Here is a 16,980-nt window from a genome sequence, read left to right as displayed (position 1 = left end):
TAATGTTTTGCAACAGTCTTACCAGGTAGATACTATTGTTATCCCATTTATAGATGAGGAAACTGAGGCACAGAAAAGTTAAATAATTTCCCCAAAGTTATGGCTCATGCTTGTAATCCTAGCTACTTAGAAGGTAGAGATCAGGAAGATCAAGGTTTGAAGCCAGCCCAAGCCGATAGTTTGAGAGACCCTATCTCAAAAAAAGAAAAAAAAAAAAACCAAAAAAGGGAGGCTGGTAGAGTGGTTCAAGTGTAGGCCCTGAGTTCAAGCCCAGTACTGCCAAAAAAAAAAAAAAAAAGTTCCAGACCTAAAGAGCGGTTGAGCAGGAATTTGAATCCAGTCATTCTGAGTCCATCAAGGTTAAGTTCTTAACTGCTGTGCAAATGTGTTCACCCGGTATAGTCTTTTAAAAATTATCAGCAGCTGGGTGCTGATGACTCAAACCTGTAATCCTAGCTACTCAGGAGACAGAGATCGGGAGGATGGCAATTTGAAGCCAGCCCAGGCAAATAGTTTGCAAGACTCTATCTCAAAAATCCCTTCACAAAAAAAGGGCTGGTGAAGTAGCTCAAGCAGTAAGAGCACCTGCCTAGCAACCGTGAGTCCCTGAATTCAAACCCTAATGCCAGGGGTGGGGGACAGTGTTTGCAAAAAACAGGAGGGGGGGATGTGCATAGCTTAGACATGCAAAAAAAGAGCATTATGGATCTCCTGGTGAAATGTTCAGTCCCAGAGGGTCAATAACCTTCGAGAAGACAGCTGATATGGTGGAAGACCCCAGACTCAGGGTCAAAGCAGGCCCAAGTTCTAATTCTGACTCTGTCCCTGGCTCTGTGGTCTTGGGCATGTCACCTTTCCTGTCTGAAGCCTATCTTCCTCCACAATAAGACCAAGATGAGGATGGAGGTGTGGCTCAAGCAGTAAAGTGCTTGCTTTACAAACTAGAAGCCCTGAGTTCAAACCCCAGTCCCACCAAAAATAAAATAAGTGAAATTTCCTCTTGTCTTCAGTTTCCAGCCCAGAGTGAAGAGGAACCTCCATACCCTGGTACCCACCAAATGGACCCTAACTGAGCCAAAACTCTCTAAGGTAAATATTATCATCCCACTTTGCAAAAGGGAAAATTGAGGTATAGAAAGCAGTAGAACTGAGACTTGAACATGAGCACTTTGGCTAGGTTATCCCTGAAGCCCCCACCTTTCCCAGTCAGTGCAGTGTGAAACACTTCAGATGGCAGCTGCAGCCTGAGCCCCCAGGCTCTTGCCAGCTGCTCAGCTCCAGGCACAGTGAGAGAATGGGTGGCCTTAAGAGTCGGCCCTAGGACTATGGGAAGTCACTTTGCCTCTGTGCTCCTTGGTTTTCCATCTTGTGTGTGTGTGTGTGTGTGTGTGTGTGTGTGTGTGTGTGTGTGTGGTGGTACAGGATTTGAACTCTTTCTACTACTTGAGCCATGCCTCCAGTCCAGTTTTTCTATCTTTAAAATGTGGGCTACATGGCTAGGGTTGTGGCTTAAGCAGTAGAAAGCCTGCCTAGCAAGCATGAGTTGAAACACCAGTACCACAAACAAACAAACAAAAACACAAAATGTGGGCTACTGGGGCTTGCGATGTAACTTGGTAGTACAGTACTTGCATAGTTTGCATGAGACCCTGGGTTCCATCCCCAGCATGGATGGAAGGAAGGGAGGAAGGAAAAGAGGGAGGGAGGAAAGAAAGGAGGGAAGGAGAACAAGTCAAATGCAAGGGAGTGAAAGAGAGGCTTATAAAAGTGCCCAGGACAAAAAAATCCTGGAGGACTTCATGGGGGAGCTGAAGTGAAGGAAGAAACTCTAGGGAGAAAAGACAAAGCAGGCTCTTCTCACTGGAGAGAGGCTGCCAGGAAGGCCAGAAGGATGCGTCACCTCTCACCCTGGGCCCTTCACAGGTTCTTATCCATCCCCCAAGATCCTGGATGCTGATCAATGGCCCCTCCTCCTCATGTGCCCCTCAGCTCTCAAAGTCATCTTCAGGGCAACCTCCTCCAGGAAGCTTTTCTTGATGTGCTGGGTTTTGAATACAGGGCCTCATGCTTGTTAGGGAAGTACTCTACCACTTCAGCCACTCTGTTAGCCATGTTTTTGTGTTGTGTATTTTTGAGATAGGGTCTTGAGAACTATTTGCCTGAATTGGCATAAAACTGCAATCCTCCTGATCTCTGCTCCCTGAGTAGCTAGGATTACAGGCATGAGCCACCAGCACCTGGCTGCTTTAGTTATTTTTTGAATAGGTTCTCTTGTTTTTTGCTTATGTAGGCCTGAACCTTGATCCTCCTACTTATGCCTCCAAGCTTATTGTTTATTAAGAGATCTCACTAACTTTTTGCCTGGCTGGCATCAAAATATGATCCTCCTGATCTCTGCCTCCAGAGAAACTGGCTGAGATTAGAGGCATGAGACCATGCCCAGCTTTTCACAATTTTTTTTTTTTTTTTTTTTTGGTGGTACTGGGGTTTGAACTCAGGGCCTCACACTTGCTGGCAGGCACTCTACCATTTGAGTTACTCTGCCAGCCCCTTATTTATTTATTTTTTATTATTAGCTGACTACAAACTCCACAAACTTTTTATATGATGTCTATGGGGGTTTGGTATGGTGGCACACACCCATAATCCCAGCATTCAGGAGGTGAGTTCAAGGCCAGTCTGAGCTACATAGCAAAACCCATCTCAAAAAAAACAAAGGCAAGCTGGGCATAGTGGTACATGCCTGTAATTCCAGCACTAAGGAGGCTGAGGCAGGAGGATTGTAAATTAGAAGCTCATCTAGGCTTCATGGCGAATTCCAGGTCAGCCTGGACTACATGGCAATACCCTGTCTCAAAAACAAAAATTAAAAGCTGGGAATATAGCTCAGTAATAGAGCACTTGCTTAGTGTGTGGAAGGCCTTGGGTTCAATCCCCAGCACCACAAAATGACAATAAAAAACAGTATCTATGGTGGCCAAGGACTAGATGAAGCTTTGAGTTTGTGTGCAGAGAACACAATGGACATGGAGCCTGGCCTCTCTGCATCCAACATGGCTCTTTCCAGCTCTTCAGCTCCACTCTATCATCCATTCCATCATCTCTGCAGTGGCTTCCTTATGGTTTCTCAGACCCCATGCTGTTCCTGTACAACATCTTCTCTACAACAGCAGTGAGAGGCATATTTTAAAGATACAAATCTATATTGTTCAAGTTCAAGACTTCCTGCTTATTGTTCTCATCTTGGCCCCAGGTTTGTTTCCATGTGGCTCTCTTGGTCTGTAAGTATTAATCTGCTTATGAAGATCTGAAAATCATGGCCAATTGAACATCCACATTCAATTTCACTCCCTCCTAAAACCTTACTGAAAAGACAGTAAAGAGATTTTTTTTTTAAGGCATAAACCCACTAAGATGAGAATGCAGAGGAGATAACAGCAAGGCACTTGAAAGCTGGGAAACAGATGGTCAGTGTAAGCAAACCCAAGAAAACTACCCTAAGCTAGAAAGATAGGAATCAATCCAATCTAGATCATATACTCCCCAAAAGTTTGGTACCTCTGTAAATGGGATGCAGGGTTAGAAAATAAAGAGGAGGAGATGGAAGATGTTACAAGATCAAGATTGTTAAGTTCCTGAGTCATTTTCCCAATCCCAGCAGAAGATTGGAGATTTATTCTCAGGAAAGGATGAAATAGAATCTCTGGGATGGGGACACAGCACAGCTGATGACTGGAGTGTCCTCCCAAAACAGGCAATGACATAAAACATATGCACTATAAAGGCTGAGACTCCCCTATCCCTACTTCCCAATTTGGCTCCAGGAAGCTAGCAGATAAGGTTGCCCTAGGTGGGAGACTGGGGAATGTTTTCTCAAAGCAAACCTGACCAGGCCAAGAGGAAGGACCTACTGTTAACATCTCTAGAGAGATAAGAGAAGATATTTCATCCATAATGCAAGAACAGGATGTTTCTTAAAAAGAAACAGTTAAACATCAAGAACACAAAAAACCCTTGGAATTTAAAATTTCACTGGAAGGGTTACAAGAGAAATTTCAGGAAATCTTCCATAAGTAGAACGAGAGAGGTTTTTCATATATTCTGTACCCAGCCAGATTTTTTTTTTTTTTTGGCAGCATGGGGTTTGAACTCAGGACCTCACGCTTGCTAGGGAGGAGCTCTATCACTTGAGACACTCTGCCAGTCCCCCAGCTAGATTTTTAAGGGGGAAAGTAGAATGAAGTTTTCAGATATGCAAGGTCTCAAAAGTGTCACTTCTCACACCCTTTCCCAAGAAGCTATTGGTATAGGCACTCCAACAAAAGGATGGATTAAATCTAGAAAGAAGCCACCCAAAGGAAATGCACAAGAGGGTAAAGGGAGCCCAGGGATGATGGGAAGGAGATCTAGGGATCAGAGTGCACTCATCCAGAAGTTCTGGAAGCCTCAACTTCAGGTGCCAGCACTTGCATGGGCCCTGGGTGTGCTGAGTGGAGAGAGCTGGTGGCCAGGAGCCAGGTGGCAATCAGGATCGTTTCTGCTAGCTTGTCTGATGAGGTCCCAGAAGAAAGCATTCCACTCTTCATTTTACTTTTTTTGGAGGTTAAAGGATAAACCCAAGGCCTTCCCCATGCTAGGCAAGTGTTCTACTACTGAGCTACACCCCAGATCCTCACGTTTTTGTTTTTGAGACAGGGTCTTGCTATGTAGCTCAGGCGGGCTTCAAACTCACTGTACAACCTACGTTAGCTCATGATTCTCCTGTCCCAACCTCCCAAGTGCTGGGATTACAGGTGAGCATGTTTCTTCACTTCTTTATATATACAACTTTCCTGCCTGGAATGTTCTTCCCACACCATCTACATTTCCTTCAAAGTCCCAGTTAAATTCTCCCTCAGGACATTCACATAGTGGTTAAAAGTCAGGGTTTAAGAAATCAATCCTTAGGGACTGAGATATAGTTTAAATACTTGCCTACCATGCACAGGACTCTGGGCTCAATCCCCAGCAACACACACACACACACACACATTCAATCCTTAGCTAGTTGTGTGACTTTTGACTGAATCTCAATTTCTTTATCTGTTACACGGCATTAATAGCTCCACTAGTAGATTATGGTGAGAATGAACCGTCATTACGTATAGAAAAGAACTCAGTAATTGCTTAGCATATTGCCAGCCCTCCTTAAATTTTCATGAACCGTGAATGAGTGGATTTTCCCTACTTGTTCTTCAGATTATTCATCTTTTTATGTTCCCTTCAGACAACATCGCCTTTCACAACAGTAGCCGTCTAGGAAAAGCTCATTGGTTAAAGGCCTTGCTGCTCTAGGAATCATCCTCGTCTACACAGATTCAGGGAGGATGAAAACGGATGCTGGGTGTCCACATCCCAATCTCCTCGCTGTCCTGAGCAGGATTCACAGCAGCCAGACGAGGCATTTTATTATTCAGCTGTCGCCAAGGCAATTTCACACCCACCCGCACCGCCTTCGAGAGGGGGCGGGGTCTCGAGAGCAAATGGACCAGAGGACCACGCGTGCCTAGGTAGCGTCCAGGCTTGGAAAGACTCCGGATGCCAGGAACACACTTCTCCATCTGGCCACACGGTGGCGGCGCAGAGCCGAGCCCCGCGCCTACCTGGGAGGCGGCGCCCCGAGGTTGGGAATCCAGGGTTCTGCCCCTCAGCCCCTATCAGGACAGGTCACTGGAGTCGCTGCCCCAAGACTGGACTGTCGGTCCTTTCCCCTGTTCTCTTACTTGCCCTCCACCCATGACGAGTTGTCCTGGGGCTGCCCTGCGCGCCTGAGTCCCATGCAGCGCACCTGGTGGGCACCAGGCCAGCTCCCAACTCGGGTCCGCCCTGCTTGGTCTGGGTTCCGACCCGGGCCATCCCTAGGCCTGCGTAGCCATGGACTTCCAGCTGTGTGGCCCCGGGGTGGGTGTGCTGGGGGGGAGGCCAGATTGAGTCGCAATCTGCGTCTCAATTCCCCGACTCGGCCCGCTCCACCTTGGGGGAAGGCTTAAGTCTCTGTCTCCAAACCCCATGCCTGCTTCTTCCACATGCTTTTCAAAACGCTGTAACCCACACCCTGGGAACAAGGCCTAGAAGTCGCCAGCCTACCCCGAGGGGCGCACGGAGCACGCGCGCGAACGTGCTGGGGGTGGGGCCTCACCAGAGGACGGAGCTTCCCCGGGGGCGGAGCCTCATTGGAGACTGGAGTTCTGTGGGCCGCGCGGGGTGACGGGAGCAGCAACCCTGCGAAAGCTGAGCTGGGACCTAGCTGTGTGTCGGGAGTGGGGCGGGCGTTCAGGAGTGGTTGAGGGAGTGCGGAGTTGGTCAAATCTGGGCGCTGGATGGGGTGGTACCCGAGTAGGACTTGGATTGGGGGACCAGATGCTAGATGTGCCGGAGGGGGGAAGGAAAGAAGAGACAGGAACCCCGCCCACTTTCCGGGCCCGGAAATCCTGGGACTCAAACTGGGGGCTGGATCTAGCGGCCTTGGTTTTTATAGACCGGCTGGTAGGGGCCTCCTTATGTCATCGCACTCGTTTCTCCTAAATTCCAGGAACTGCCCATGCTTGTCCTCCAAGTTTTCTGGGATTCACAGCTCTCTCCACGCTGAAATGGGCCTCATTCTGAGAACCTGGCCAAGCGGTGAGGTCCCTTTGAGTCAGCCTTCAGCCTTCAGTTTCAACAAGATTGGGGGCTGGGGGGAGCACTCCGGGACCACAGCCACATCTAGAAAGATCTTCGGGCCTCAGGGCCTTCTAAGTGGCTCCAACAGACTTCCCTACGGAGAGTTCAGAGAACCTCAGCGGCTCTTTTCTGTTGCAGTCTTTGCAAAAGTGGCCCTAGGTGCAGAAGACCTGGAGAACTCTTAACACCGGTGGCCAAAAGAGCACAAACTAAGCCGGCCTCTGGTGGCTCACACCTGTAATCCTACCTACTCAGGAGGCAGAGATGAGGAGGAAGGCGGTTCGAAGCCAGCCAGAGCAAATAGTTCCTAAACCCTATCTCGAAAAACGCATCACAAAAAAGGGCTGGTAGAATGGTTCAAGGTGTAGGCCCTGAGTTTAAACCCCAGTACTGAAAAAAACAAACTGTACTGGGGTATACCTGGACTGAGGTGCAAAGTCCTTGGAGACCTTTCTTTCATGTTCTGTCCTTGAGCCTGGATACGCCAGTAATACACAGCCCCACCTGTGTACCCCTCAAAAAGCTTTTTTACACATTTGTAAAAGTAATTCATGCATCTTATTTTTTTAATTTAACCTTATAAAAAGACATTTAGAAATGAAAAATCACTGGGCTCTGGTTTCTCACACATGTAATCCCAGCTACTTGGAAGTAGGAGGATGGAAGTTTGAGGCTAGCCCAGACAAATAATTCATGAGTCGCCATTTCCAAAAATAACCAGAACAAAATGGACTAGAGGTGTGGCTCAAGAGGTAGAGCACCTGCTTTGCAAACTAAAAGCCCTGAGTTCAAACTCCAGTCCTACCAAAAAAAAATTCCTCATCTTCAGTGCTAACCTAGTCAGTGTTGAACTATGTGTTTTTGTGTTTACATTCTTAAGAGAACTTATACAGGTAAATATATATAAAGGGATCATACATGTGTTATTTTCAACTTGCTGTTTTCATTAAATGTATAGTATATTTGTGTCAACACAGTAGACATACATCCTTTAAAGAATTAATATTCTGGGATATGGATGCCCATAATTCATTTAATCCTCTACTGATAGCATTTGGTTTATGACTGTTCATAATAATTCTTTTATTTTTTTAATAGTTCAATCTTTTTTATTATATTATTGTTGTGCAGGGGTACATTTACAAAAAGTAACATTTACAAAAGTGTTTACAGTATTTCATAGTTAAATTCACCCCCTCCCTCATTCTTCCATTCTTCTTTACAGTGTTCTGTTTTAAATTATAAATACATATTCATTGTAAAAAAAAATTTTTTTTTGGCAACACTGGGGTTTGAACTCAGGGCCACACACTTTCTAGGCAGGTGATCTTACCACTTGAGCCACTCTACCAGCCCCATTGTAAAAAATTTTTAAAGAAAATATGGATAAAGGCAAAAAAAAAAAAAAAAAGACAAAACAGTTTACCATATCTCTACCAGCCGGAGGTAGGGATCTTGTAAGCTTCATCCCGTGGAGTGCTTCTTGGAAGCCAGACGCCACACTAATCCATGGGATGGAAATCTGAAGTTTGGAGAAGTATCTCCAGTGAGGCTTCCTCAAGGTCACACAGCTAGGAAAGTGGTATAGCCAGGAACTTGACCCAACTTTATCTAATTCCAGATCTCTGCTGGCCTCTTGCTGTTAACATTCTGATTTCCTTCCAATCTTGTTTTCTATGCAACAGAACAAAATATTTATATGTAAATATTCATGATTTTTCCTCCTTCAGACTTAGTTTTAAGGAGACTTATGAAGAGGGCAGAAAGACAGGGATAGGCCTAAGCAAAAGCTTGTGGTGACCTGGAGGAATTTCCTCCTAATCCTAGTGTAGCAGCTAAGAGAAGAGAGAGAAGTGAGCTTGCAGAGCTGGGGTGGTCAGGAATTTGGAGGAGAGAGAGCAAACAGGGTTTTGGGGAGCTGCTCAGAAAGCCTGGAAATTTAAGGAAGGCTTAGGAGGATTTTGAAAGAAGTCTTGCTGTGGGATGCGCTGTGTAAACCCTTTGCAAAGCCCTGCAGAGACCATTAGTGAAGGCTTTTGCTTCTTGTCAGTACTTTTGAAACTAGATCAGTTTCAAAGAGGGAGAAGAGGTTCCACTTTATTTGGGTTTATATAAGTTTTGCATTTTTAAAAATGAAAATAGAGCATCTTCCCTGCCCCTGGTCATTCTGTACCTCTACCTAGAATGCCCTGGCTTTCCTCATTTTCTCCCACCCTCTTCAATCCACCTCTCTCCACCTCTCTTCTTCCCTGTTGCCCCCAGCTCTTTTCCAGTCTCTCAGAACAGCCAAATCAGAACAGGTGATTGATTAGGTGGCTCATAGGCCATAGTAATTGAGAATTCTGCTACCACCAGAATTCTTTTAATTATGAGAAACTCTGTTGGAGCCAAGTGCCAGTGACTCATTTCTGTAATCCTAGCTACTTGGGAGGCTGAGATTGGGAGGATTGCAATTCCAGGTCAGCTAGGCAAATAGTTCACAAGATCCTATCTCCAAAAATAGAAAAAGCAAAGTGGACTGGAGGAGTGGCTCAAGTGATAAGAGTGCCTGGTTTGCAAGTAGGAGGCCCTAAGTTTAAACCCTGGTCCCACAGAAGAAGGAAGGAAGGAAGGGAGGAAGGAAGGAGAAAAGATAAAGAAACTCTGTTGGTTCGTTGGTTTGATAAATCTCTTGGCCAGCCTGACTCTTGTTTCCTTCTTTGCTTTGTCTGCTAAGAAGTTTGGAACTTTTCTGTTTCTTGTGTGTGTGTGTGTGTGTGTGTGTGTGTGTGTGTGTTACTGGGGTTTGAACTCAGGGCCTACACCTTGAGCCACTCCACCAGCCCTTTTTTGTGAGGGGTTAATTCGAGATAGTCTCATGAACTGTTTGCCTTGGGCTGGCTTCAAACCTTGATCCTCCTGATCTCTGCTTCCTGAGTAGCTAGGATTACAGGCGTGAGCCAGCAGAGCCTGGCTCCCTCTGAAATATCTTAAAGAAAATCCCAAGCATCCTATCATTCTACCTGAATTATTTCAGTATTTATCTCTACAGAGCTTTTTCAAGTATGACTCCAATGTCACTTTCACACCTAACAGAATAGTACACATTCCCTAAAATCGTTTACTCTCCAGTCCATGTTCAAATTTCTTTAATAGCTGGTTCTTCCAATTAGGGTTCAAATAAGGGCCACACATTTTATTTGGTTGATATGTCTCTTAAGTAACATTTTTTTTAAATGCTGAATTGTGGTTTGAACTCAGAGCCAAGGGCTGGTTAGACAGGTACTCTACCACTTTAGCCACACCCTCAGTTTAATTTTTAATCTATAACAGTTACACTTTCTTTTTTCATGCTAGTTATTTCTAGAAGACTCCAGAGCATTTGTACTGTAAACATTTCTATGTCCTAGAAGTTGACTGCTTCTTCCTTATAGTTCCAATAAGCTTGAAGTTAGATTTACAAACTTGATTAGCTTTAGGTTTAATATTTTTGGCAAAAATACCTTATTGGTGAAGATATTGTATATGCAGTATTTACATCAAATCTGGAGGCACATAATGTCTAGCTGAAATATTTTTACTGATCAGTAGGTTTAATGATCTTTTTATTATAAAATTCTCTGTCAACCTTTCTTTCACCTGTTGGGTTTTTGTTTGTGTTTGTGTTTTTTTTTTTCAGTACAGGGATTTGAACTTAGGTCTCTACCACACTCCTAACCCCACCTGTTAGTTTTAACATCTACTAATGAGCCATTATTTTATTAGATATTGCAAAATGATTACTTTTCTAATTTTATCATTCTGTTTGCATTCATTACCTGGAATTCTTCCATAAAGAACTTTTTCTCAAGGGCTGGCTGAGTGGCTCAAGCAATAAGAGCACCTGCCTAACAAGTGTGAGGCCCTGAGTTCAAGCCCCAGTACCACTAAAAAAGAAAAAAAAAAATTGAAAAGGACATTTCCTCAGGAGTCTTTACTTCCATTTCCTACACGAAGAACAGAAAATGTTTCTCCTTTTTCCCCCATTTCTTTCTCATTTTTATCCTGTTATACTAAATTCCTTTCCTAATCAACTTTACTATCATTTTCACTATAAAGAAAGAAAGTTTCTCCATTCATTACTTTTTTTTTGAAGTATAGTTTATACAAGACAGGATAAATGCTTGATTCCTCTTCCTCTTTCTCTCTCTCTCTCTCTGTCTCTCTCCCTTTCTCTCTCTCTTTTAATGTTGAGTTGGAGTCTTGCTATGTAGCTAGACTAGAAACTGTCCTCCTGTCCGCCTAAGTACTGAGATTACAGGTTTGGTCCACCACACCCAGCTTCTTCTTATGTATTTTTATAATTTGCTTCTTTTTTTTGGCAGCACTGGGGTTTGGACTCAGGGCCTCACATTTGCTAGGCAAGTGTTCTTGCCACTTGAGCCAATCCACCAGCCCATTTTTGTGTTGGGTGTTTTTGAGATTTGGCCTGGTGAATTATTTGCCTGGGGCTGGCTTTGAACCTTGATCCTCTTGATCTCTGCCTCCTGAATGACTAAGATTATAGGTATGAGCAACTGGCGCCTACTTTATAATTTATTTCTTTTTTAGAATTTTTTTTTTTTTTTTTGGCGATTCTGGGGCTTGAACTCAGGGCTTTCACCTTGAGCATTCCACCAGCCCTTTTTTGTGAAGGGATTTTTCTTTTTTTTTTCCAGGGGTTATAGATATGTTATTATTATTATTATTATTAATTTATTAACATGTGTATACATTGTTTGGGTCATTTCTCCCGTGAAGGGATTTTTCGAGATAGGGTCTCAGGGAACTAGTTGCCCAGGTTTGGCTTCAAACCGAGATCCTTCTGATCTCTGCCTCCTGAGTAGCTAGGATTACAGGCGCGAGCCACTGGCACTGGGTTAGAATTTTTTTTTTTTTTTTTTTTTGGAGTCACGTTGGCCTTTTCCACACAGTGTAGTGTCCTTGAGATCCATCCATGTTGTGGTTATCAGTAGTCCATTCATTTTATTTTTATTTATTTATTTATTTATTTATTTTCATTTTTCTTTTATTATTCATATGTGCATACAAGGCTTGGTTCATTTCTCCCCCCTGCCCCCACCCCCTCCCTTACCACCCACTCCACTCCCTCCCTTTCCCCCCAGCCCCCTCAATACCCAGCAGAAACTATTTTGCCCTTATTTCTAATTTTGTTGTAGAGAGAGTGTAAGCAATAATAGGAAGGAACAAGGGTTTTTGCTGGTTGAGATAAGGATAGCTATACAGGGCATTGACTCACATGGATTTCCTGTGCGTGGGTGTTACCTTCTAGGTTAATTCTTTTTGATCTCACCTTTTCTCTAGTACCTGTTCCCCTCTTCCTATTGGCCTCAGTTGCTTTAAGGTATCTGCTTTAGTTTCTCTGCGTTAAGGGCAACAAATGCTAGCTAGTTTTTTAGGTGTCTTACCTATCCTCACCCCTCCCTTGTGTGCTCTCGCTTTTATCATGTGCTCATAGTAGAATTTTTTTAGTAGCATAAATTAATGGTACAGAGTAACTTCATTGTGATATTTATATCTATCCATATAATGTACTTTGATCAAATTCACCCCATTTGTATTATGTATAATTCTTCCTTCCTTCCTTCCTCTCTTTCTCTTTCTTTGCAGCACGGGGGTTTGAACTCAGGACCTCATGCTTGCTAGGCAGGCACGCTACCACTTGAGTCACTCTGCAAGCTCTCCCCCCCCTCCTTTTTTTTCTTGGTTGAATATTTTTGAGTTAGGGTCTCTCAAACTACTTGCCTATATGCTGGCCTCAAACTGGGATCCTCCTGATCTCTGCCTCCCAAGTGGTTAGGATTATAGAAATGAGTCATTGGCCTCCAGCTGCATTAATCTTTCTTAACCCACCCTTCTTTTGAACAGGTTTTAGTGGATTTCATTGTGCTATTTTCATATATATATATATATACACATAAAACTTTGATCATATTCACCCCCTAGATAATTTGTTTCTTTGTGTAACAAAATGTTAAGAAAAAATAAATAAATAAAAGGGCAGAGCAGTGAGATGGAGCATAAGCCATGGGGGCAGACAGAAACCTGATTCCATCACTTATTGCTGTGTGACCTGTACAATCCTGAGTCTCAGTTTCCTTAACAGAAAAATGGGAGTTACCGATCCCCAACTTCTCCAGACCTTCTATAGAGTCATATCCAGGCCTAGCTCAAGCAATTTCTCGTGTGAGAAGCAAAAGTGTATTCATTGAGAGGTTAGAGGATGGAGATAAACACAAGGAAGAGGATAGAAGATGGGAAAGTATCTAGCACATGCCTGGCAGATGGTAATTGTTGACAGTCTTTGCTTGGCTCTCAGGTTGCTCTATCTCAACATTTTTCTGAAAAAAAAGAGGTTTCACCTGGAATGACTCCACCCTCAGCCCAAGAAGATCCTGGCAGGAGTGGGAGGGGCTGTCCTAGGAAGGGAGCAGGAGATGGATTCCTTTGGTCTGTGAAGAGCTAGGGAATTGAAGTTAGATAGCCCTGCTACAAACTTGTTGTGAGATTCTGGGAGAATTAACTAAACTCCCTGTGCCCTATTACCTGTGAGATGGAGAGTGTACTGACCTGCCAGCGTTGTTGGGAGCACTACACGAGGACAGTGCTGCCACTGGGATGGTTCAGGAAATGAGTTAATTTGGGTCTGAGTTGGGAAACTCCCTTTCTGAGCTTCCATCACATTTAAGGTCTCTCTCAATTGTTCCTGTCACCAAGGGGCTTTGTGAGGCCTGGCTTAGTGCCCAGCTTTGTCACAAAGCTGCTGTGTGAGTTGTTAAGTCTCTTCTTCTCTGGACCTTAAATTCCTCCATTTGTGAAATGGCCATCTTAGAGGTCCAAATGCCCACAGGAGTTAAGACCTAGGGCATGGTGGGAGCTGTGGAAGTCATCTAAAGGAGGTGGCCACGCCACCACTGCTGCTGATTACAAGGCAGGAAATGGGGCACAAGTGGCCATAGGTTTCAAGAACCTAAAAAGCTGTACTTTTTAAAGTTAAAGACAAGTAATTTGAGATATTTACCAACCTGTGTGGACCAATCAAAACAAGAATAAAGAAAGGCTAAGAGCATGGGCTCTGCCTGAGGGAAAGCCCTGTGCTCAGTGTTAGAGAGCTTACCTAGCATGTACGAGACCCTGGGTTCAATCCCCAGCAGTGCAAAATAAAAATATTTTAAAAATATAAACAAGTAAAAGGGGGGAAAAAAAGAGCTGGACTATAAAGTGAGAAGTTCACCAGGGCAACTCTACCACTTACCATGTGTCCTTGACCAAATCACTTAGCCTCTCTGTGTCGCACTTATCTGTACAGTGGGGGTAACCATAGCACATGCTTTAAGGTATCGGTGTGAGAGTCACATGAGCAAGGCTAGGATGAGGGTGAAGTTAATAGGGCATACATCTCGGGCATAAAATTTAAGAGGGCACCAAAAAACTCAACAGTCAAGACATTTTAATGTAATTTTTCTTTTTGGGGGCAGTACTGAGCTTTGAACTCAGGGCCTCACACTTGTTAGGCAGACACTTTACCACTTGAGCTACTCCACCAGCCCTTTCTGTGTTGGGTATTTTTGAGAGAGGGTCTGGTGAACTATTTGCCTGGCCTGGCTTGGAAGTATGATCCTCCTTTTCTCTGCCTCCTGAGTAGCTAAGATTACAGGTGTGTGACACCAGTGCCCAGCTTAATGTAATATTTTTTAAAAATCAAAGGCATGCCAAATGTATCAACCAAAGATAAACATTTCAAATCAAGACAAAATCTGACATTATAGTTGCATGACTTGTCTTTACTTGCCTCACCCTAAACCCAGTCCAGTCTAATAGTCTTTGTTTTTGGTAGTTTTCTTATTGTTGTTTTTTTCATACAAAGTGTCAGCCATATGTCAAACTAGACATTTATTTTATTTTTTGCATTGCTAAGATTAAACTCAGGGCCTTGTGTACTCTACTGCCGCACTACATCCCTAGCACATTGTGTCTTCATGTAAAATTAGAAATAAGGTATGTGTCAAACCTGAGAACAGTGCCCGATATGAGGCACACACTCTACCACTGAGCTACATCCCCAGGTCCCTATAAAAATTTCCCTTGTCGAGCTGGGTGCTGGTGGCTCACACCTGTAATCCTAGCTACTTGGGAGGCTGAGATTAGGATGATCTTTGCTTGAAGCCAGCCTGGACAGTTTGGTGAAACCCTATGTCCAAAGTTAACCAGAGAAAAACCAGAGGTGTGGTTCAAGTAGTAGAGCACTTTCAAAGCTCTGAGTTCAAATCTCAGTCCCACCAAAAAAATTAAAATTTCTTTTATTGAAATAAACTACTAAAAAAGTCTGAAAAGAGCTGGGTGCCAGTGACTCACACCTGTAATCCTCACTACTCAGGAGGCAGAGATCAGGAGGATCGCAGTTGAATGCCAGCCTGGGCAAATAGTTCTCGAGGCCCTAGCTGGAAAAAAATCCTTCATAAAAGAAGGCTGGTGGGATGGCACAAGGTGTAGGCCCTGAATTCAGATCCCCAAAAAAGAAAAGTCTGAAAATAAAATAATTCAAAAGGAACTCTTCTGCTTTTGTTCACCATCGTAGTGCGTGCCTTTGGCCTGTTTCTCACCAAGTCTTCTCACAAGACTTTCAGAATCAAGCGATTCCTGGCCAAGAAACAAAAGCAAAATCATCCCATTCCTCAGTGGATCTGGATAAAAACTGGTAACAAAATCAGGTACAACTCTTAAGAGGAGACACTGGAGGAGAAGCAAGTTGGGTCTGTAAGGAATTGTGGGAGATGGCGCACAGATTTATGCTCTTCCATGGTTGGTGATTGTCTTGGCATCAAGCTGGCGTGTCATGCTGCCTGGAGAGTTGGGTGTTTTAAATTGGAAATCTGACTCTTTTTTGATTACCTTAAGGATGGTGTAGTAATAAACATGTGAAACCTTTTGAACTGAAAAAAAATTCAAAAGGAAAAAAGAATGGACTAAGAGTTTTTAGTTATGTATATTTTACTTTAAAAAAAAGTAATAACACAGGCAAAGAAACACCTCCATACACGTGAACTTGTGCAGGTTCAGAGAACAGTTGCAGAGAGAATGACAGGACTGAACTGACTCAAATTCTGTTGGTTTTTTACAATCAACATGATCTTGTGATTGCTGATTTCAGGCTTGCTGTTTCAATGCGGGGGTACGGGAACATGAACTGCCCCTGAGGTGAACTTGAGTGATTCCCACCCACTAGGAACTCAAACTGAGCATGCGTAGATGAAGCTGCGTGTGCTCTGGGCCAGCTGCATAACAATGAGTGTTCCACATTAGCCTCCAAATGAATAAAGTATTTATTGAAATGTACTAATTTTTTTCATTTATTCACATGTGCATACATGGGTCATTTCTGTAATGTACTAATTTGAAGCGCGCCCACGTGAGCACACACACACACACACGCACACGCACACACACACACAAAATTCTTTCTCTACGTTCCTCCTTCCTTTCTCCCCTCCTTCCTTTCCTTCCTCCTTTCCTCTTTCCCTCTTTCCTTCCTTCCTTCCCTTCCTTCCTTCCTCCCTTCCTTGTTTCCCTTCCTTCCTTTCTTCCCTTTCTTCCCTCTCTCCTTCCTTCCCTCCTTCCTTCCTTCCTTCCCCCCTTCCTTCTCTCCCTTCCTCCCTCCCTCCCTTCCTTCCCTCCTTCCTTCCCTTCCTCCCTCCCTCCCTTCCTTCTTTCTTTCCCTCCTTCTCTCCCTCCCTCCCTCCTTCCCTCTCTCCCTCCTTCTTTCCTTCCTTTCTTCCTTCCTTTTCTTTCTTAGACAAGAGTGTCCCTATGTAGCCCAGGCTGGCCTCAAACTCACTATCATCCTTCCTCAGCCTCCTGAGTGCTAGGATTACAGGCATGTGTTACCACACCTAGCTATATATTACATTTTTGAAGTTCACAGTAAGCATGGTAATTATTTAGAACTTTTAGCAACAGAAAGACCTCTTTAGGAAGGACAATTTGGTTTCTTGTGCTGGGGATGGAGCCCAGGCCCTCGTGCATTGCTGAGCATACAGTCTACCACTGAGCTCCACCCCCAGCCCAAGGGAAGGACAATTTTACCACGAACATTGTTTAGAATTGCCAGAGCATGGTGATAAACAAAAGCAGCAGACCTACTTGGTTTCATTAATATTTTCAGATTCTCACAAACAACGCACACCTTCATTCTTGCACATGGCCAACTGGCCCCACCCTTACCTTATTCGTCTCTGCTACAGGCCACCAATTTCTGAGCTC

At 44.0% G+C, this 16,980-nt stretch overlaps 1 long non-coding RNA gene and 1 pseudogene across 1 annotated transcript; both read left to right on the top strand.

Annotated features, from left to right (window-relative positions):
* Nucleotides 1–918: 918 nt before the first annotated feature.
* On the top strand, nt 919–9,315 carry LOC141425001 (uncharacterized). The gene is made up of 3 exons (XR_012450016.1): nt 919–1,089; nt 5,267–6,288; nt 6,572–9,315. It is a non-coding gene; the product is annotated as an uncharacterized lncRNA (long non-coding RNA).
* Nucleotides 9,316–14,913: 5,598 nt separating this feature from the next.
* Nucleotides 14,914–16,019, top strand: LOC141424889 (large ribosomal subunit protein eL39-like; annotated as a pseudogene).
* The last annotated feature ends 961 nt before the right edge of the window (nt 16,020–16,980 follow it).

Source organism: Castor canadensis, chromosome 7, assembly GCF_047511655.1.
Source record: "Castor canadensis chromosome 7, mCasCan1.hap1v2, whole genome shotgun sequence".
Classification (NCBI taxonomy): Eukaryota; Metazoa; Chordata; class Mammalia; order Rodentia; family Castoridae; genus Castor; species Castor canadensis.
The sequence above is the reverse complement of the archived record's forward strand: the minus strand, read 5'-3'. Positions and strand labels throughout refer to the sequence as shown.